The sequence below is a fragment of the Rattus norvegicus genome, chromosome 13, assembly GCF_036323735.1.
Source record: "Rattus norvegicus strain BN/NHsdMcwi chromosome 13, GRCr8, whole genome shotgun sequence".
NCBI lineage: Eukaryota > Metazoa > Chordata > Mammalia > Rodentia > Muridae > Rattus > Rattus norvegicus.
In genome coordinates this window covers 107,674,895-107,692,921 of record NC_086031.1, presented here as the reverse complement: position 1 = coordinate 107,692,921, position 18,027 = coordinate 107,674,895, and positions in this window count along the sequence as shown.

Genomic DNA, 18,027 nt, shown 5'->3' with positions numbered 1-18,027 from the left:
AACAGAAAAGCTGAGTTAATGACAACTTCTACACTACATGAGCATCTGTAATGATGATGATGAAGTACACTGCAGATGAATCACCCCACTTCCAGGACAGATGTACTGTTATCCAAATTTCACAGAAGAAACTTTCAACAGACTTTAAGGGGTTTCAATAGATCACATGAAATCACCCAGTTGCTAAGCCCATGATGGCTTTCAAGTATATACCTTGAACCCCAAAGAGGAGCGGATACACACCACCAATATTTGGTGCCCCGTGGTCCAGAATGAAGTACCTCATTTCTCCCAGGGGACACCACACACAAAGTTGTAACCAGTACAGAACCTGTCGGTTTGGAGGTGCCTGGAAACCACCTAGACAGCTGAGAGAAGTGGAGATTGCTTATATTGATGATAGAAGCTTCTGGTCTCTGGGAGGTGTTGTGATTCACAATGAGGAACATCAGTACACCCCACAACGCTTGGTGAGAAGCAAAGTCCTAGAGACAGGCTGGGAGGACATTTCCTGGATGAGTGGTTATAAAAATCTTTAGGTTGGGGAAGACCTTGAGAAGTCATCTAGCCGTTGCCCTTGCTTCAGGCAATGTGACATTTAAAGTATCCTAGGAGAGTGATTTATTTTCTCATCTTTGAAAATATGAAGATGTCAACTAGGACAACCACCAAAGAGTTGCAGTTTTCTTTGGGGTTATAAAGGTCCCCCAGAGTATGTAGCCAGCCTAGACAGCTAACCCTCACTGTCTGCTTAGTGAATCCTTCCCCAGGTGTGTATTCATTCTGTCTATGGTCCAGCTCCAGGTCCAAAATGGAAAGCTGGCCCTGGCCTTCCTTGGTGTGATAAAAGCATTCTGCCACCTCCAGTGCAAGACTGGTGTAGACCAAAAGGCTGGTTAATGGGCCACCATAATCCAAAGTGTAAACTATAAAAATGTGTGACCAAAAGAACCTCATTAGCTTGAAAACACCACAGATGGACCCAGGCCTCCCACAGGGATGATTTTGTAGTAAATAAGTAAGTAAGTAAGTAAGTAAGTAAGTAAGTAAGTAAATAAATAAATAAATAAATAAATAAATAAATAAATAAATAAATGGTGGGCCTGACAAACAGGAGGGCAGACCCTGCAAGGATGACTAGACAGGTGCCTCTAAGACTAGATTATCATCCATTAAGGTTCGGATCAGTGCCCTGAACATGTGGGCTCAAGCCTTTGTTTTAGAGGATTCCATACAATACTTCTGGGAATATTTGAGCTCCATGATGAATTCCAGTCCTGAATATAGAGGAGAACTCTTCCACAGACAGGATGCTGTTTCTCCATGGATAGGGAGGGGTGCTAGGAGACACTGCTACACAGTATCAGTCCCAGATGAGACCATGGGTGTGGGCACATCTGAAGCATCAGAACCAAAGCCAGCCAGGGCCATAGAAATTGGCACCCAAGACACAACCTTCCCCTTTGCCTGCATGAAGTACATCCCTGAGATTTTGAAACATCCTTGTAGTTACTCAAGGGCATCAAGGGACAGCACTGTGATGTTTTCTGTAACAGCATGAAGAACAATAGAACAAGTCATTATAAAAACCCTGTGGATTTTAGAGTGCTGCAGACTGTCAGAGCCAGAGAAAGCCCATCCGGTGAGTCTATCTGGACCACCTCTTTTTATTACTCCATTGGATATCTATTTATGTATACAACTTGTAAGACCATCCAAACTGTAATGTCCAATTACCACACACCTGCTATCTCCATCCCACAGAGGCTGCAGGGCTCACACAGTCACCTGTACTCACCAGGGACCTAAACTTGCTCTTTTAGGCCCTGCTCTAAGCCACAGGTACTGGAGAAAATGACTAATTTGTTCTTTAGGCTTTACTATCTCAAGTCAGCAGCATCTAAGGCCATAGGCAGACCCCCTCCATTATTGTCTCAACCTCCATCAGATATCCCCTATAGAGTATCTTTCTAGTTTCTTCTACACAGGTAGCATTGTGGGGGAGAAGGCTTCTTATATTAACTTTCAAAGGAGAATCATTTTAATGAAATCATATTTTGTAAAAAAAAATAAAAAAATGAGTAATATTTTAAAATGTATCCAAAGTGGCCAGTAACAAATTCTTGTGGCTGGAGGACACGGAAGCTGGCAGTACAGTTGGCTTCACTCTGAAAGCACAGCCTGAGCCCCCCCTCCCTACTTGAAACACTCCACTCTTTGCAGCCCAGACTAAGTATGACTGGATCCAATGCATTCTTTATGGGTAAGGATGACAGCATCTGCCCTGCACAGAACATCTCAGAGGACGCTCACGCCTGTTTCTAGATCTAAGAAGCATGCAGGATTGGCTAAGAGTGAATCCCAATGGGATTAAGAACAACAGATTGATACACTTCAGCCCTGAGGATGCCAGAGAATAGGAGGGTGACCCTCCCTGGCCTCAGGATACCCTCCTTTGTAGTTCAGAGGTGGTAAGTTATCCACTACTCCAGACCCCACAATGTTTCCGTCCTCGGCTTACAAATGTCAATAAAATCATTTTCCTTCACTTGTTCAGTAGTTTGAAACTTTTCTACTACATTCCAAATTTCAGAAAAGCATAAGCAAGAGAACATGGAAGATATCCTCAGCCTAATCATTTGTTGTCTTCTTTTACTGCTCCTCCAAGGAGGCTTGATAAGGAGAAATAACGTCACTAAGGGGCTAAGGTAGTGGCTCAACAGTAGGGCTCATGCCCACCATGCAGCTCTGAGTTCCATTCCCAGCAACTAACAAACACACACAAATACACAGGCACACATACACACATGCACTCACACACACAACTCATACATGCATGCACAGGTACACACACACACACACACACACACACACACACACACACCATACACACATACACACATACCACAAAAACATACCAGAGATAAAGACCACATATCACACTCCACACATCACACACTACATACACATGTACACACACATCACACAATACACCACATATATACACAGCACACACTACACACACACACATACATACCACACACTACACACCACACACTCATACCATACACCACATACAACACACAACACACAACACACACACATACATACCACACACTACACACCACACACTCATACCATACACCACATACAACACACAACACACAACACACACACACACTACACACACACATACATACCACACACTACATACCACACACTAATACCATACACCACATACAACACACAACACACAACACACACATACACACACACACACACACACACACACACACACACACACACACCTTCACACAGTATGCTTAACTCACCAATGTAGTGAAGAGTCCTATCATCAGGGTAAGAATTTTGTTTTGTCTCAGAGGGACAAAATCTCTAAGAATCATACATTAAGGTGCTGTGTACCATCGGGTTCATGAATAAGAACAGCCACGGAACATCCCAAACCAATGTGAGATGCAAGACTTCATATCTCCTTAAGAGATATGATCACAATTTATAAAATTCTTCCTGGTGAAAAGCAAAATGTGCGTCCCTTACTTTCCCCTTCATAAGAAATATGTTCAACTGCATCCAGCGTCTTCTCTCATTGATTGGATGTTTGAAGAACTGAAGTTCTTTCCCTCAGGCAGAAGGTAACATACTAATTGCCCACAAAGTAAAGTCACACTGCCCAGCCTTCCATGCCTTTTCTGTAACTCCCACTTCAGTCAATCTGCAGCAGTGCTCCATCTGAAGTATAACCCGCAGCCTGCTGATTCCTGCCTTGTCTGCTCAGAACCACTTCATGCTGACACATAGCTGCAGCACACCGTCACACCTGCGCTTAGAATGTCAGCTGTCTTGGCTTGCGGTTGACTGTCCACTTACTGTCCTCAAATTTCTTGAGAGCAATGAGGAGGGTGATACCTGAGTTAGGCAGTAAATTTTTCTTTAAGTCAAAATTCAAAATAGGCAACCATGGCTGAGTCTGTGGTCTTAGTTGAGGAGTATGGAAAATTTGCCCCACTCAGAAAACAGTAGCACACTAGGTGGCAGGGTGTTGGACTTTATCTGACAGCTGTCATTGCTTAAATCTGTAGTCTACTGGGAATCCATCCATTCTCCTCTGCAACGGAGACTCTTCGCTTCTCGAGTTATCCCTGATCAGACACAGTTATGGCTTCCTGACATAACTAAGAGACTTTCATGAAACTCCTTTTGAAGACCCACTATGCTTTCCTGAGATGGCTCCTATGTCTGTCTTGCAGGAATGCAGTGTATTTTTTGTAATAGCATTGCATATGCTTGGAGCTGCACTAATCAGATTCCTTGGTTCATTCTTGGACTCTGTATGTTGCCTCCATTCCACCGTTGTTGCCATTGCTGATTAAAGGCCCCTGTAGCCAGTCTCATCTAGACTTTGGAATCTGAAGTGAATAAAATGTGCCCCCTGTCCTCAGTGAGTTTGGAAGGGAATATCTACCCCTCTGTATATTTGTACTTGGCAATCCCTCTGACGAATGCACTTCTTCTACCTGGTTCTTGAATGTCGGGCAGTACCGAATTTTTTCTTTAATGTTTTTTTTCACTGTTCTATCATACACTCATAAAATTCTAATGTAACCCCAAAGCTTTAAGCACCATCCCACATGGGTATCCTCAATCTCAAGCTATACGTCTAACTTCTCCATGAAGCCTCTACCAGGACAGTTCACAGGCATCTCACACTTAGTGTGAGCTCCTGACAGCTTGACACCAAGCCTGCTCTTACTTGGACTCTCCCTTTCTGTATTTTGAAGTCCAGCTAAATTACTCAACTCATCTTCCAAGTCCCCTCACCCTCTCTGTGATATCCCACTTGTGGATCCATCAGAAATACTGAATTCAGCCAGTCATGGATTTGCCTGTACTGTCTGTGAATTCCACTAGGATACAGTTCATCAAGGCAAGAACCATTGTCATTTGTGTTCAGCCCCACATTCCTCCACATCCTCGGTACTTGGAAAATGGCAGGTACTCAACAAACATTTGCTGAACCAAATTCAAACAAATTTTTTGGGGGGAAAGGGGAAAAAATGAATACATGGAATCTCAGATCTACCTGCTAGATAAATAAGCTTAGAGAATATTTGCTCTCACTGAAGAGTGAATTTCAGTTTTACATAACTATAGAAATATGCCTGAGGCAACTAACTGCACTGAGTATACAGAAAGGCTTGCTTAGTTCACACATTGTAATTGCATATCTGACACTGGGCAGTCACATGGTTTTGGCTTCTGGGGAGGGTGGTGGGTGCACAAAAGATCCAGGGTCACCTTTCAAACTGAAGGAGAAGTAGAGTCTCATGAGCTCCTCAGGGGTAAGCCACCAAAAACCTAAGACCCCCACTAGCCACATCTCTTTGTTGAAGAGTCTGCCTTCTTTCTGCAACATTTGGACTCCAGATACAGACCTTCAGGGACAATAAAAGTACAGTCAAAATCTAGAGTAATAGGAACAATGTTGTTTTCTGAAGTCAAGCACATGATTCTTCTATGAGAAATCTATATTCTTTGACCCCATGAAAATAGAAAATACATCAAAAGCATCCTGTTGAGGATGGGAGAGTTGTGAGTGGACAATCTTCTCTGACCGAATACTTGGATCAAATTCTGGCATCTGCTACAAAATAAAATACAGAATACAAATTCTCCCTAAGGAAGAATGGTGAAGGACAAACTAAGAAACTGGGACACACAGTTCTATCTGCAAATATCCTTCCATGTATATATTTAGTGGCGCTATCTGAAGAGATAAGAACTGGTTATAAAAGCTATTTTGTGCCTTTCCTATAGCCTATGAACTAAAAATCATGACAAGTATAGTGCACAAGACATTAAAAATGTAGCATTAGAGTTTGAGTGTAGGGATTGAGGATCTAGTCAGTGGTAAAATGCCTCACAGAGGCAAAGCTCAGGGCCAAGTCCCCAGAACTGGGGATAAAAATAACCTGAGTACGGGGTTGGGGATTTAGCTCAGCGGTAGAGCACTTGCCTGGCAAACGCAAGGCCCTGGGTTCGGTCCCCAGCTCCGAAAAAAAAAAAAAAAGAAAAAAAAATAACCTGAGTACAACCAAGACTGACTGAAGACCAGAAGCAACTACTGGAATGTGGCCAGGTTATTTCAACTCTTGGTCTAGGGGAGAGTTTCTGATTGCAGCAACTGTGACCCCACAGTACTTACATGAATTTACTGGTCATCCCACTTTACCAAAAAAGAAGGTTGCAGTCTCTTTCCTGCACTTACATTCCGTGAAAGGACGAGAGAATCATAATTGCACACATAGATAATATTGCCATCTTAGTCTCTGTGCGGAATCACATCTGAGACATTTATGGTCTCCCTCAGAGTGATTCAAGAGGCAAGTTTAACAATAAATGTCAACTCCTGTTACCTGGAGTGCTGTACACAGATCACACAAAAGTGGAAAGGCAGCATGTTACTGGAATAAAGTGAATTCTTCACACATTGAGAAACCCAGGAACTCAACAGGTTCTCTGGACCCTGTTTTATACTTTGGTCTTTGTGTTTGAAATCAAAGTGATCAAAACTAACTGAACTCATGGAGGCCAACAGTGCCTATGCTTAGAAGATGAAATGTGCCAGTGCCTAGGCTATGTGTGTAAGTCCAAGTCCCTCTGAGATGAGGACATCAAGACTAGATAAAAAAAATGACAAAGGATGCTCTATCAGTGGAAATGCCTGGGTGGGGAAGGCAACATGGGAGGCAGAGTACTGTCAGACCATGGGAAGAATCTGAGACCTGCACATGTGCACACATACACACACGCACACATGTAGGAAAGCTGGTTAGAAGTATCTTGAGATACCATGAAATCCCAGGATGGTGTAGCAGGCCATCGGGGGTCATGAGGACAAAACCAGAAGTTGCTTTCTCCCAGAGGTAACAGGTGGGCACACCATCATCAGATATGTGGCCCTAGCATGAATGCAGCAATGGGTGCAGCAACCAGTGTCCTTGGTTAACCTTTCTCCCTGGATCTAGATGTGCAAAGGGCATCACCTCAACTGGCTCAATATAGCTTCTAAACAATGTCAATGCAGGTAGTAAGGCATGTCTCTGAAGTACATGACAGTACTCTTTCCACCTTTTAAACAAGGAATTAATAGTCCCCAAAGGGCTAATTAGTGGTGATTCAGAAAACAACTGTCCTACCTTCTGGCTGTAGAGTCTGCTTTTCTCTTAAGGAGCAGCATATCTCAGAATGTGTGGCAGGGAAGTAGCCCCCAAATTCTGAGCATCAGAGGAGACTCTAGCTTGATCCTTGAAAAGTCATCATCAGCCCTCAAACAGGTACTAAGTGCATTTCCCAGAGCTGCTTATTAACATTAAACCATATTCCTTAGTTAAAAGATAGGAAATGCCTGAAGGGTAGAACTAGTAAGGTTCAATCAGTTCAAATGCCCTGACCGTGACAAATGCCCAGGTGCTAATGCTTGGGGAATGAGAATCCACTCCCAGAAGAGTTTGTACAGAAGGTCTTCCAGTTTGGTGACCCACAGATTAAAAGAGAAGAACAGAAGAGGTCACCTGGGCTGGAGAGATGGCTCAGCCATTAAAAAGGCTAGGCTCACAACCAAAAATATAAGAGAAGAGGTCACCTGTTTGTTTCACAAACAGGGCCAATGTACACGACTTTCAGCAAGAAACGCCGCACAAGACCATTTTGTCCCAGGAGTGTCTGTAGGTGAGTTAGAATAAGCCTCAGTGGAATAGAGAGTGCTTTCTTTTATATTCCAAGGGCAAGTCCTAAGAAGAAAGGAAACTACGAAAGATGCCAGCAAGGAGTCAGTCCACTTGTGGAGGTCAGTTTAAGGAGTCAAGACCTGAATCTTCAAGGCCAAGAAGGACTGGTAGACCAGGAATCAAGACACCTTGTAGAGACCAAGAAGTCAGGAGCTGATTCTATCTCCCTTGGCCTTTCTTCACATGGCAGGGCAGAAAAGCTAGCGGCAAGAACACATTGTGGTCTATAGGTAGACTATCTGAGAATAGGACTTCCTTGTTTCTTTCCCTAAAATGGCTGGGAGCCACTTGGACAGCCCAGCCTATATTCCCAAACTAGTTCCTCCTGGAATATAAAAGCACCCCACTAGCTAGAGCCAAGAGTGAACCTAAAAATAGTAAACAAAACAGAGAGCCAGCAGTGGCCAGATGACAGCAGAGGAAAACAGAAGGCAAAGTGGTCCCTGCTCTCCGGAGAGAGGAGGGAGGGAGACGGCTAATACATCACTGGCTGCTGCTGAACGGTTTACAAAAATCCGGTTATATTTTTTAATCATCTTGCATTTTAGACCTTTAAAGTACAAATATGGATTTCAAACATATCAAGGGAACAAATTAACTTAGAAAAATGGTAATGCTTTCCAAGGTTGCACCTGCCACGAATTGCTCCAAGTTTGCATTTTCCCCAGGTCTCTGGTGTGTCATTAGACCAGATTGATTACGCTCCTCCCCCGAACGGCTTCCCCATTAGAGGGTTATTGTATGGAAATTAATGGAAGGTTGGGAACATTTTTTTGCAGCTGCAGTAGTTGGAGTCAGTTTTGATTAAGCGATAGAAACGAGGCAGACGGGGAGATCTCTTTGCTTTAGCTGCCTTCTTCATTATCACTGAGTCGAGCAGAGTGCTAGCTCTGCTCCCTGTGTGGATCTGTGGCTGCCTTTCCGATGATGCTGTTTACACTAACTCATCCCTGTGTTCTTTTTAATGTCTCCCAACTCGACCTCGGCATTAGCGCTCAAATTTGACGGGCAATGTAAAACTACTCTATCTATCTCTCTTTCCCTTCTCCATGCCAGGGTCCCTCCTCCCTACACCCCTGCTTCAGAGCTGCTCTCTGAAGATGCAAGAATGGGGCTAATATTCTTGTTCTCAACCCTCTATCCTACTTATCCCTTAAGAGAAACTACTGAAGGGCCCTAAAGCAGCAATCAAAGCCATAGCCACTCCAGGGGCAGCAAGGTGCAAATTGAGCCTTGGACTGGCTGTTCAGAGTGCTGAAGAGTGAGAGCTGACAGCTTTCCTCTCCTCTGGACCTGTCAAGAGCTTGCCAACATCTCAGAAAAACTGGGGCTCTAGCAGATTAGGAGTTGATCTGCTTGTCACAAAGGGTCAATGTCAGTCTGCAGCAGTTGAGAGCAACAAGAACTGACAGAACAGAAGGAACGGAAGGATGGTAGACACGGTGCCTGCAGAGGGGCTGGAGATGGGAGTCTAAACACGATGGGGATGGTGTTGCCTTCCCAACCTGGTCCCTATAGATCTGTTCTGTTCTAGCTCTGTTCTTATCCACATAGCGCTCTCTCTCTCTCTCTCTCTCTCTCTCTCTCTCTCTCTCTCTCTCTCTCTCTCTCCTCTATCCCTTTTTAGTTTGTAATTCTAGAGCATATCTCTGCCAGGTGTTGTACTGGATGTTGAAGCTGAAAAACAACAAAGTTGGATAGAGAAGGCCAATATGTAAACAACAACAAAATACAACATGACTTGTGAATATCAATGTATTTAATTGCTTTGAGAAAACAGCAAAGTAAACAAACTGGGTCTAGATCGAGATCTACCTGGATCTGGATCTAGATATAGATGTGCCTGGATCTAGATCTAGATCTAGATCTGTCTGGATCTGGATCATAGAAAGAGGGGATGGGAGAGGAGACAGTTCAGAAGAGGCAGCCCTGCAACTGGTGGTTGGGTTTTCAACCTGGTACAGTATGGAATTCTCAGGGGAGAGGCAAGCATGAGTAAAAGGACAGAAGGTAAAGGTGTGCACACAGAGAGAAGGGTGCTCCTGTGGTTGACTGGAATGTTCAGAGCAAACAGTGATGGGAGAAGATGAGGGTAAAATAGGAGAGATTGATGATGATCAAGGCATTAAGAACCTGGAATGCAACATGGATGACTCTGGGGGCCCTGGATGGATTTTAGCTAACCCTCATTTAGCTAACCTGTGGGGGGGCAGCTTTAGTAACATCATTACTGTGCTGTTTTAGAAAGTGCACACTCTAATGGTGGAGTGAGACAGAGACAGATGTCACAGGAGCTCATACCAGAGCAGGAGGCCAGGGTAAGTACTCACAAAGCCTCTAAATTCTCAGGCCCAAACAAAGGTCCAAACCTGTCAAAAAACAATCCCAGCATCCTTTATGCCAAGGACAGGTTTTAAAAGTTAACTTTTAAGAACCACACATGTCGTTCTTTAGTAAGTTTCTAGACATGATTGAATAACACTCTCTGCCTCTAGCTAGCGAGGACAGGGTCAACCTAAAATAGATATTTGCCAGTGGTCAAGATTGGACTCTTGGTTCCCAACATGATTGATGCTTCTAGGACAACCTCCAAGTGGGTCGCACAGCCCACACCAGCAACCTATGAATCATCTCCTTAATCCAGGGAGAAAATTAGCTTCAGCCTTTGAAGAGTGACGTCTGCCCCTGAGCTATAGTCCCTCTGCTGAGCAAGAATAGACCTGATTTCCCTCTCTGAGACTCGGCTTCTGTTTGGGAAACATTTACATTCCCTGAATCTGCCCCACCCCTGCTGGGCACCTATCCAGATCTCTTCCTTATCACTGGGCCTATGTCTCAGGCCCCCACCTTCCACACCAGCCATACTGGGATAAGCAGCTGCCTTGGAGAAAACCTGCGGTTACAGAAAAAAGCAACAGCCAATTGACCGAAGCTATCTCACATTCCGCCTGCTTTAAGCAGGCTGGGGATTAACTGCGGACAGCTCCAAAATGATATAGTAGGAGCAATTTCTCTTTTCCCCCATGGGCAGCCACCTTCCACCTGGCAGAGTAATCCTCAAGGCTGGTTTGGGAATGCAGCTCATCTAGGTTCCTTTAATAGCCTTAAAGGGACAAGCTGCTTTACCAAGGTCGAGGATTTATGACCCTGATAGCAACCTCAGGAGGAAAGTAGGGAGCTGGCAGATCAGGGCTCTCCTTCCCATTGAGGCACTCAGCTATAAATTCCTCTCTCTCTCTCTCTCTCTCTCTCTCTCTCTCTCTCTCTCTCTCTCTCTCTCTCTCCTGTCTCTCTCCCACGCACATTAAAATAGCGAAAGTCTGACAAATGCCTAAAGAGTCACAGGTATTGTTACAAGAGTGAAGTTGAAGCTGTTTTGTCCCCCTGGAGAGCCTGGGGTGCTTACACGGGGTGTAGTTGCTCAAGTGAACTGCCTGCCACCTGCTGCTTTGAAAAGCACACGATGCCAGGTCACGGTGCCTCACAGGTTGCAGAAATGGCTGTCTTGGAAACAGGACTATAATTACATCAAGTTGATGAAAGACCTCACAGCTGAACATCCCATCTCTGCTCCCAATTGGGGTGCCTGTCCTATACAAGATCAGAGCTCAGTGAGTGTTAAGGGCACAGGGAGACCTGATTTGAAAACCTCAGGACATCAGAAGGATGAGCTCAAGCATTTTGACCCATGTGATGACATATACACAGTTCCCTCATTTAGCTCAAAATCCCTGATTAAGATTCTGGAAGGAAAAGACAAGGTCCTGTGTCAGCAGCCTTCTACTACAGACAAGTGTATGGGTGTGGATGATACTGGGCAACATCAATGATGAATGCTCAGAGCCTGTAGCCATCGGACAGCTGAGCTATAGAGTGCAGGTCTGCCACACTGAGTGTTAAGTACTAGATTTCAAGGAGAGCAGATTCCCCAAGAAGCCAGATGGGTCAGCAGGAAAGTTTGGTAAGGGCAATAGGAAAAGCCATCATCATGGGCTAAAGAGAAGGACAAAAGACAGCCTGTGCCAGGAGCAGGTACCCAATCAGAATCACAGTTCTAGAACTGACTCATCTCTTTCTACTAGCCCTGGGATCTAGATAAAATAGATATGGCTGATGTGGTGTAGGATGAAGTAATGCCACAAGAGACAGGCAGGCGTGAATTTGAAAACCACAGTAGGAAGAAGAAAGCAGTAACACCAGGATCACAGGACAATGTCAGAGGAGGCAGGCCTTGAGCTCCTGGACATTGTATCCCCGAGCAGGAGTTTGACTAGTGATCTCAACACCGTTGTTGTCGCGTGGTCAGTAGGAAAATGCTACCAGCAACGTTTAATAGCCATGGTAGAAATAATAAGAAGTCTCCACGGCACAGAAAGGGGGTAAGGAATCAAAAATAATGTATTATTTGATTTGGCTTCTTTTTAAGAAATGAATTTGAGATATGTGTATATCTGAGAAGATGGGGGGATGACTGGGGGTGAATATGATGTAGATGCACTGTATAAGTTCTCAAAGAATTAATAAAAACATTATAATTTTAAAAAAGAAATGTGCTCTGAGCAAGAAGGAAAAAGACTGGATCCCTACTTCACAAAGTCACTGTTTAGAGGTCACTAAATTTCTGGGCATGGAGTGAATATACACTTTAGTGTGAGGAACCCCACCACCTCCACCACTATGAGTGTATGAGTATATGTGTGAGAGAGTGTCTGAGAATGTGTGTGAGTGTGTGTGTGTGTGTGTGTGTGTGTGAGAGAGAGAGAGAGAGAGAGAGAGAGAGAGAGAGAGAGAGAGAGAGAGAATGTGTTTATGTGAGGGTAAAAGTGTGTGTGAGTATGTGAGTGTACAGTATGAGTATACGTGAATATATGAGTGCATGAATGAGAGTGAGTATATGTATGTGTATGTAAGAGATAGCGAGAGAACATGAGAGAGTGTGTGCGTGTATGTGTGAGAAAGAGAGAGTGAGTGAGTGTGAGTGTGTGTGTGTGTGTGTGTGTGTGAGAGAGAGAGAGAGAGAGAGAGAGAGAGAGAGAGAGAGAGAATCACAAACCAAGGGCTTCACACATTAGCAAGTGCCCTGGCATTTGCCTCCTGTCTTCTGCAGGCTGCATAGCTGAAGCAGTGTGAATACTACCGCATGTGTCCATGTGGCTGACAAAGGACAGACACCTCAAGCTTGTGTGTGCTCACACCTTTGTAGCTTTGCCACTGGTGGCCATGAAGGTCAGAGACTCCCTCAGAAACCTCCCATGGAAGCATGGCCCAATTACAGTGACATCCATCCTTTCTCTAAGGACTCATGGGGCACAGAGAGAGTCACCTCTTATTCTTCCAAAAACCTGTCCGACCTGCTACCTCATTTCTTCTGCTAAACTAAATCTAAATCCCACAGGGCTTGGGCTGTGGTCTGGCCTGCTGTGCTGCTGACACTGTGGTTCTTGTTTTCAGCCACACCATGTGTTCTACTGCATACATAGATTGGGGGGGATTAAATGACTCATGATTGAAAATGCACTGAATGAATGCACTCTGTGACCCAGATGCTGAGTCAAAACAAGGGGGTGGAGTGATAAAACAGATAGCAGCTACCCAGCTATCCAGTACATAGATACTGACAGTGGGTGCAGAGAATGTCAAGGGAACCAACAACAACAACCAACTTGTGTGTGTGTATGTGTGTATTTGTGTGTGTGAGAGTTTGTTAGTGTATATGTGTGACTGTGTATGAGTGTGTGTGAGTGTATATGTATGAGTATGTGAATATGTGAGTATGTATGTGAGTATATTATGAGTGTGTGTGTCTGAGAGTGTGTACATATGTGAGTGTGAGTGTGTGTATGTACATGTGTATGTGAGTATATGTGTGAGTGTGTGGGTATGTATGTATATTAGTGTGTATAAGTGTGTATGTAAGTGAGTGTGTGTATGTGCCAGAGTGTATGTGAGTGTGTTAGAATATGTGAGCATGTGTGTATATGTGCATGAGTGTGAGTATATATGTGAGTATATATGTGTGTGAGTGGGTGAGTATATATGTAAGTGTGAGTGTGTGTATGTAATGAGTGTGTGTGAGTATATGTGGGTGTGTATGTATGTTAGTATGTATGAGTGTGTGTGAGTGTGTGAGTATGAAAGTGAGTGTGAGTATGTGTGAGTGTGTGCATGAGTGTGTGTGAGTATATGTGTGAGTGTGTGGGTGTGTGTATGTTAGTGTTTATGAGTGTGTGTGAGTGTGTATGAGTATATGCATGAGTGTGTGAGTATATGTGTGAGTGTGTATGCGAGTGTGAGTGTGTGAATATGTGAGTGTGTGTGAGTGTGTGGATGAGTGTGTATGTGTGTGAGTGTGTGTGCATGTGTGAGAATCACAAACCAAGGACTTCACACATGTTAGGCAAGTATTCTACTGTTGAATCACACCCTCAGTCTACAAACCTGCAGCCTCTTAGCCTTTGTCACAGATAGGTGTGACAGTGTCCCCCCAAACCACAAACCAGAGGAAGAAGGCAGGATGATTCCTGGAACACAAATCCTCCACCTCCCTAGCACCTAACCATTTTACGTCTCTGACTTTCCCCAGCCTGGCCTGAAGTCTCCAGAGAAATTCAGGACAATATTGCATCTATAAAATAAGAACAAGAGCCTATTTAAAAAGAAGTATAAGGAAACGATTGGAAACTGGAGGATTGGACAGCCTCGAAAATGTACAAATAAAAAATAAAAACCTGAACACAGATATAAAAGTGAGGACACAGCCATGCCAGCTGAGATCCAGCTTTAGTAAGAGGAATTGTGGAGCCTAGGACAGAGTCAAAGGGAGAAAAGTAGCAGGACAAATTGCCAAAAAGCAAACAGAGACATCTCAAAATGTAAATGCCAACAAAATCCTAAAGAAGCAGCTTACAGGAAGAATGAGGGCAGTGCACCTAAATAGACATGTCTGAAATTTTAGGATAGTAAGCTTAAGGAGATCAAGCCTTCTCAAAGAGACAGGAAACAGAATAAAATAGGGCACTGATAAGACAGCAAGATTCTGAACATCGCATAGCATCAGCAAGGGATATTTTATATTACCCACTGCACTTTGCTTTCTTGATATGGACAGTGGTGGACATGTCTCCTCCGTTCTGACACCTCCTTCTGTGCACAGGGCACTCCTGAAGTCTCTCTCTCTGCTCTCAGAGAGGAATGACACTCCTGATCTGAGAGCCTGGACCAGAGATTAGAGGTATGCAGCCCTACCCCTCCCCCCACTTCCCGTAGGACCTGGTCCTCGCACTCTGCCTCTGTGGACACTGAGTCAGCCCTCTCTCAATTCTCACCAGGGTAACTTAAGTCAGATTAAGCACATGGATGCCTGATTGCCTCCACATATGTTGTATTCATCTCATAAAAGCCACCATCAATAAAAAGTGACACCATTATTTTATGTCCCAGAATAAAAGACTAACAGGGACAATTAAGCAATATGCCCTGTCCTGTCCATCTGAAATTTCAAAGCCTGCAGAATCAGGTTGTTTCTGTTAGATGTTCTTATACAGCATATCACTCTCTGGTATGCATAAAAAGACAAATAAATTGACTAATGTATATCCCAAATATTTAAATTTAGGAGGTGATTGTTGTGAATTATATGACTCCATGATTTATAACAACACATTTCCCCTTTGCCATCAAAAGATAGCTTTAAACTCACATTGTTCTAGAATGTTCTCCCAGGCTGTGAGCATCAATTCTGCTAATGCTTTACCTTTCAGAAGATGTCAAAGGAAGGTTTTAGACAACAACCAGGACTTACATTCCTTCCTTACATGGTTCTTAATAGTTTATTGACAGAACCATCAAGAAATGTACTGGCTTGGTCTTGCTACCAAGAATAACCCAGGTTCATGCATGTACAGCATGTGATGCCTCTGCCACCCGGTCAGCAGCAACGGGAAATGCAATCAATTGTGAAAAGCACCCTCAGCTCAAAGTTGGCAAATGTGGACAGAAAGCACTCCTGGGGATCGATAAGGCACAGTGGCCATTTTGAAGAACAGGGATAGCCATTTCTGTGCTACTATGAGGGCTGCTGCAGCTCTCATCCGCACTATCATGCTGTCATGCTTGCAGTATGCTCAAAGCCTGGGTAAGAAAGAGGGCCGCCATTTACTGCATCCCTTTGCAACACAACAGAAAGTATAATTGTTGTACTTGTTCTGTAGTTCAAAGATATGGCCCAGTAAAGTCAAATGACACCCAAGGCCTCACAGGTTGGGGGTCGGGAGTTGAGGGCTGAGGTCTGGCTTCCTGCTCACCAGCATGCAGTACCAGGCATTTACCCTTCTGTCTGTCAGCTGCTGAGAACCAATAGAAAATAAGGAAAAACCAAAGATGCACGTGAGCTTTTTAAGAGCCTCTAAAGCTTTCTCTGGGTCAGAAGGCTGAAGGTGTGAGGCAGGCGCTATGTAGAGAGGTCAGAAAAGTAGCACTATCCCTGGCAAGGGTGACAGGCTCTGAAGCCTACCTTGCTCTTGTCCCCCAGGAGAAAAGCTTTGCCATCTGCCCAATGGTAACTTGGGACTGCTTCATACATGGAGCACGCAGTCCATGAAGGAGGCCAGAGGAAGCTTCTAGAGAACACAGGGAGTCAGAGACAACAAGGAGAACTGAAGTCCAGATGCAGTAGCAGGCTCAAATCCAACTAAGAATACAGGAGTCCACTTGGGATGGACACAAAAGCCAAGAGTGCATAAGAGTCGCCATGAGGCAGCATGGAGAAGGTTAGTTTTCTGCACACTTTGGTGTAAAGAAAAAAGTGCTCTGGCATTAAAGACAGGAACCGGGGATGCAGGGAGGGTAGCTGTACTGTGACTGAGTATAGGTGGGTATGTGAATAGAGAAGCCAGTGATTGCATGGAGGTTTCATGAGGCCTTTGGGAACCTGGGAAGGTCTGTACCAAGCAACTGAGATGGTAAAACTGCAGGGCAGAGGTGGCATAGGCCTCTGCGCTGACCTGCTAAAAAAAAAAACAAGCACAGGAAATAAGCTATGTTGGAAGGAAGTGAGGACAGGAAGTAGAGGGGAGGAGATCTGGGTAGAGGAGTGCAGGGGACCAGGAATTGAGAAGAGAGGAAATGAGAAGTGTACTTCCTGTAGGAGGAAGTGAGAAGTGTGCTTCCTGTAGGAGGAAGTGAGAAGTGTGCTTCCTGTAGGAGGAAGTGAGAAGTGTGCTTCCTGTAGGAGGAAGTGAGAAGTGTGCTTCCTGTAGGAGGAAGTGAGAAGTGTGCTTCCTGTAGGAGGAAGTGAGAAGTGTGCTTCCTGTAGGAGGAAGTGAGAAGTGTGCTTCCTGTAGGAGGAAGTGAGAAGTGTGCTTCCTGTAGGAGGAAGTGAAAAGTGTGCTTCCTGTAGGAGGAAGTGAGAAATGTGCTTCCTATAGGAGGAAGTGAGAAGTGTACTTCCTGTAGGAGGAAGTGAGAAGTATGCTTCTTATAGGAGGAAGTGAGAAGTGTACTTCCTGTAGGAGGAAGTGAGAATTGTGCTTCCTGTAGAAGGAAGTGAGAAGTGTGCTTCCTGTAGGAGGAAGTGAGAAGTGTGCTTCCTGTAGGAGGAAGTGAGAAGTGTGCTTCCTGTAGGAGGAAGTGAGAAGTGTGCTTCCTGTACGAGGAAGTGAGAAGTGTGCTTCTTGTAGGAGGAAGTACACACAAAGAGGTAGCAGTGTGACCCGACTACAGGGTGTGTAGACAACCTGCCACGGGAGTATTTAAGTGTAGTTGCCTTTGACCCCTTATCTCAGCCTAGTCAAGATCACTGGACAGTCTCACAGAGGAGTCAGGGCAGAGTTACTTTCTCAGACGTCCTAGAGCTGGCTTCAGTGGGTAGGACCTATGTGAAAGACGGCCCGGGTCTTTTCCTTTAAACAGACTCAGAAAAATTTCAACTCGTGTGGGCCAGGAGCAAACCTAAGAGGTCCTGTGTGCATTGGAAATGCAGTGCTCAGCCATCCTCGGCTGCGCATGTGCCCTGAGCCCTGAATTACAGGCGCGCACAGGTCTGTGCTCCCGACACGCTTTTGCAAGCCATTTGATGTGGTTGTAGCAGTTGCCTCGCACCCCTACTCTGGGAACCTTCCCCTCTCTAGCCCTTTCCTGTCTAGCTCAGCCCACCAGCAGCAAATCACTGCTAGAAGCCGCACTGCTCCTCTTCTTCCTGGACTCGCTCCATGGGTGT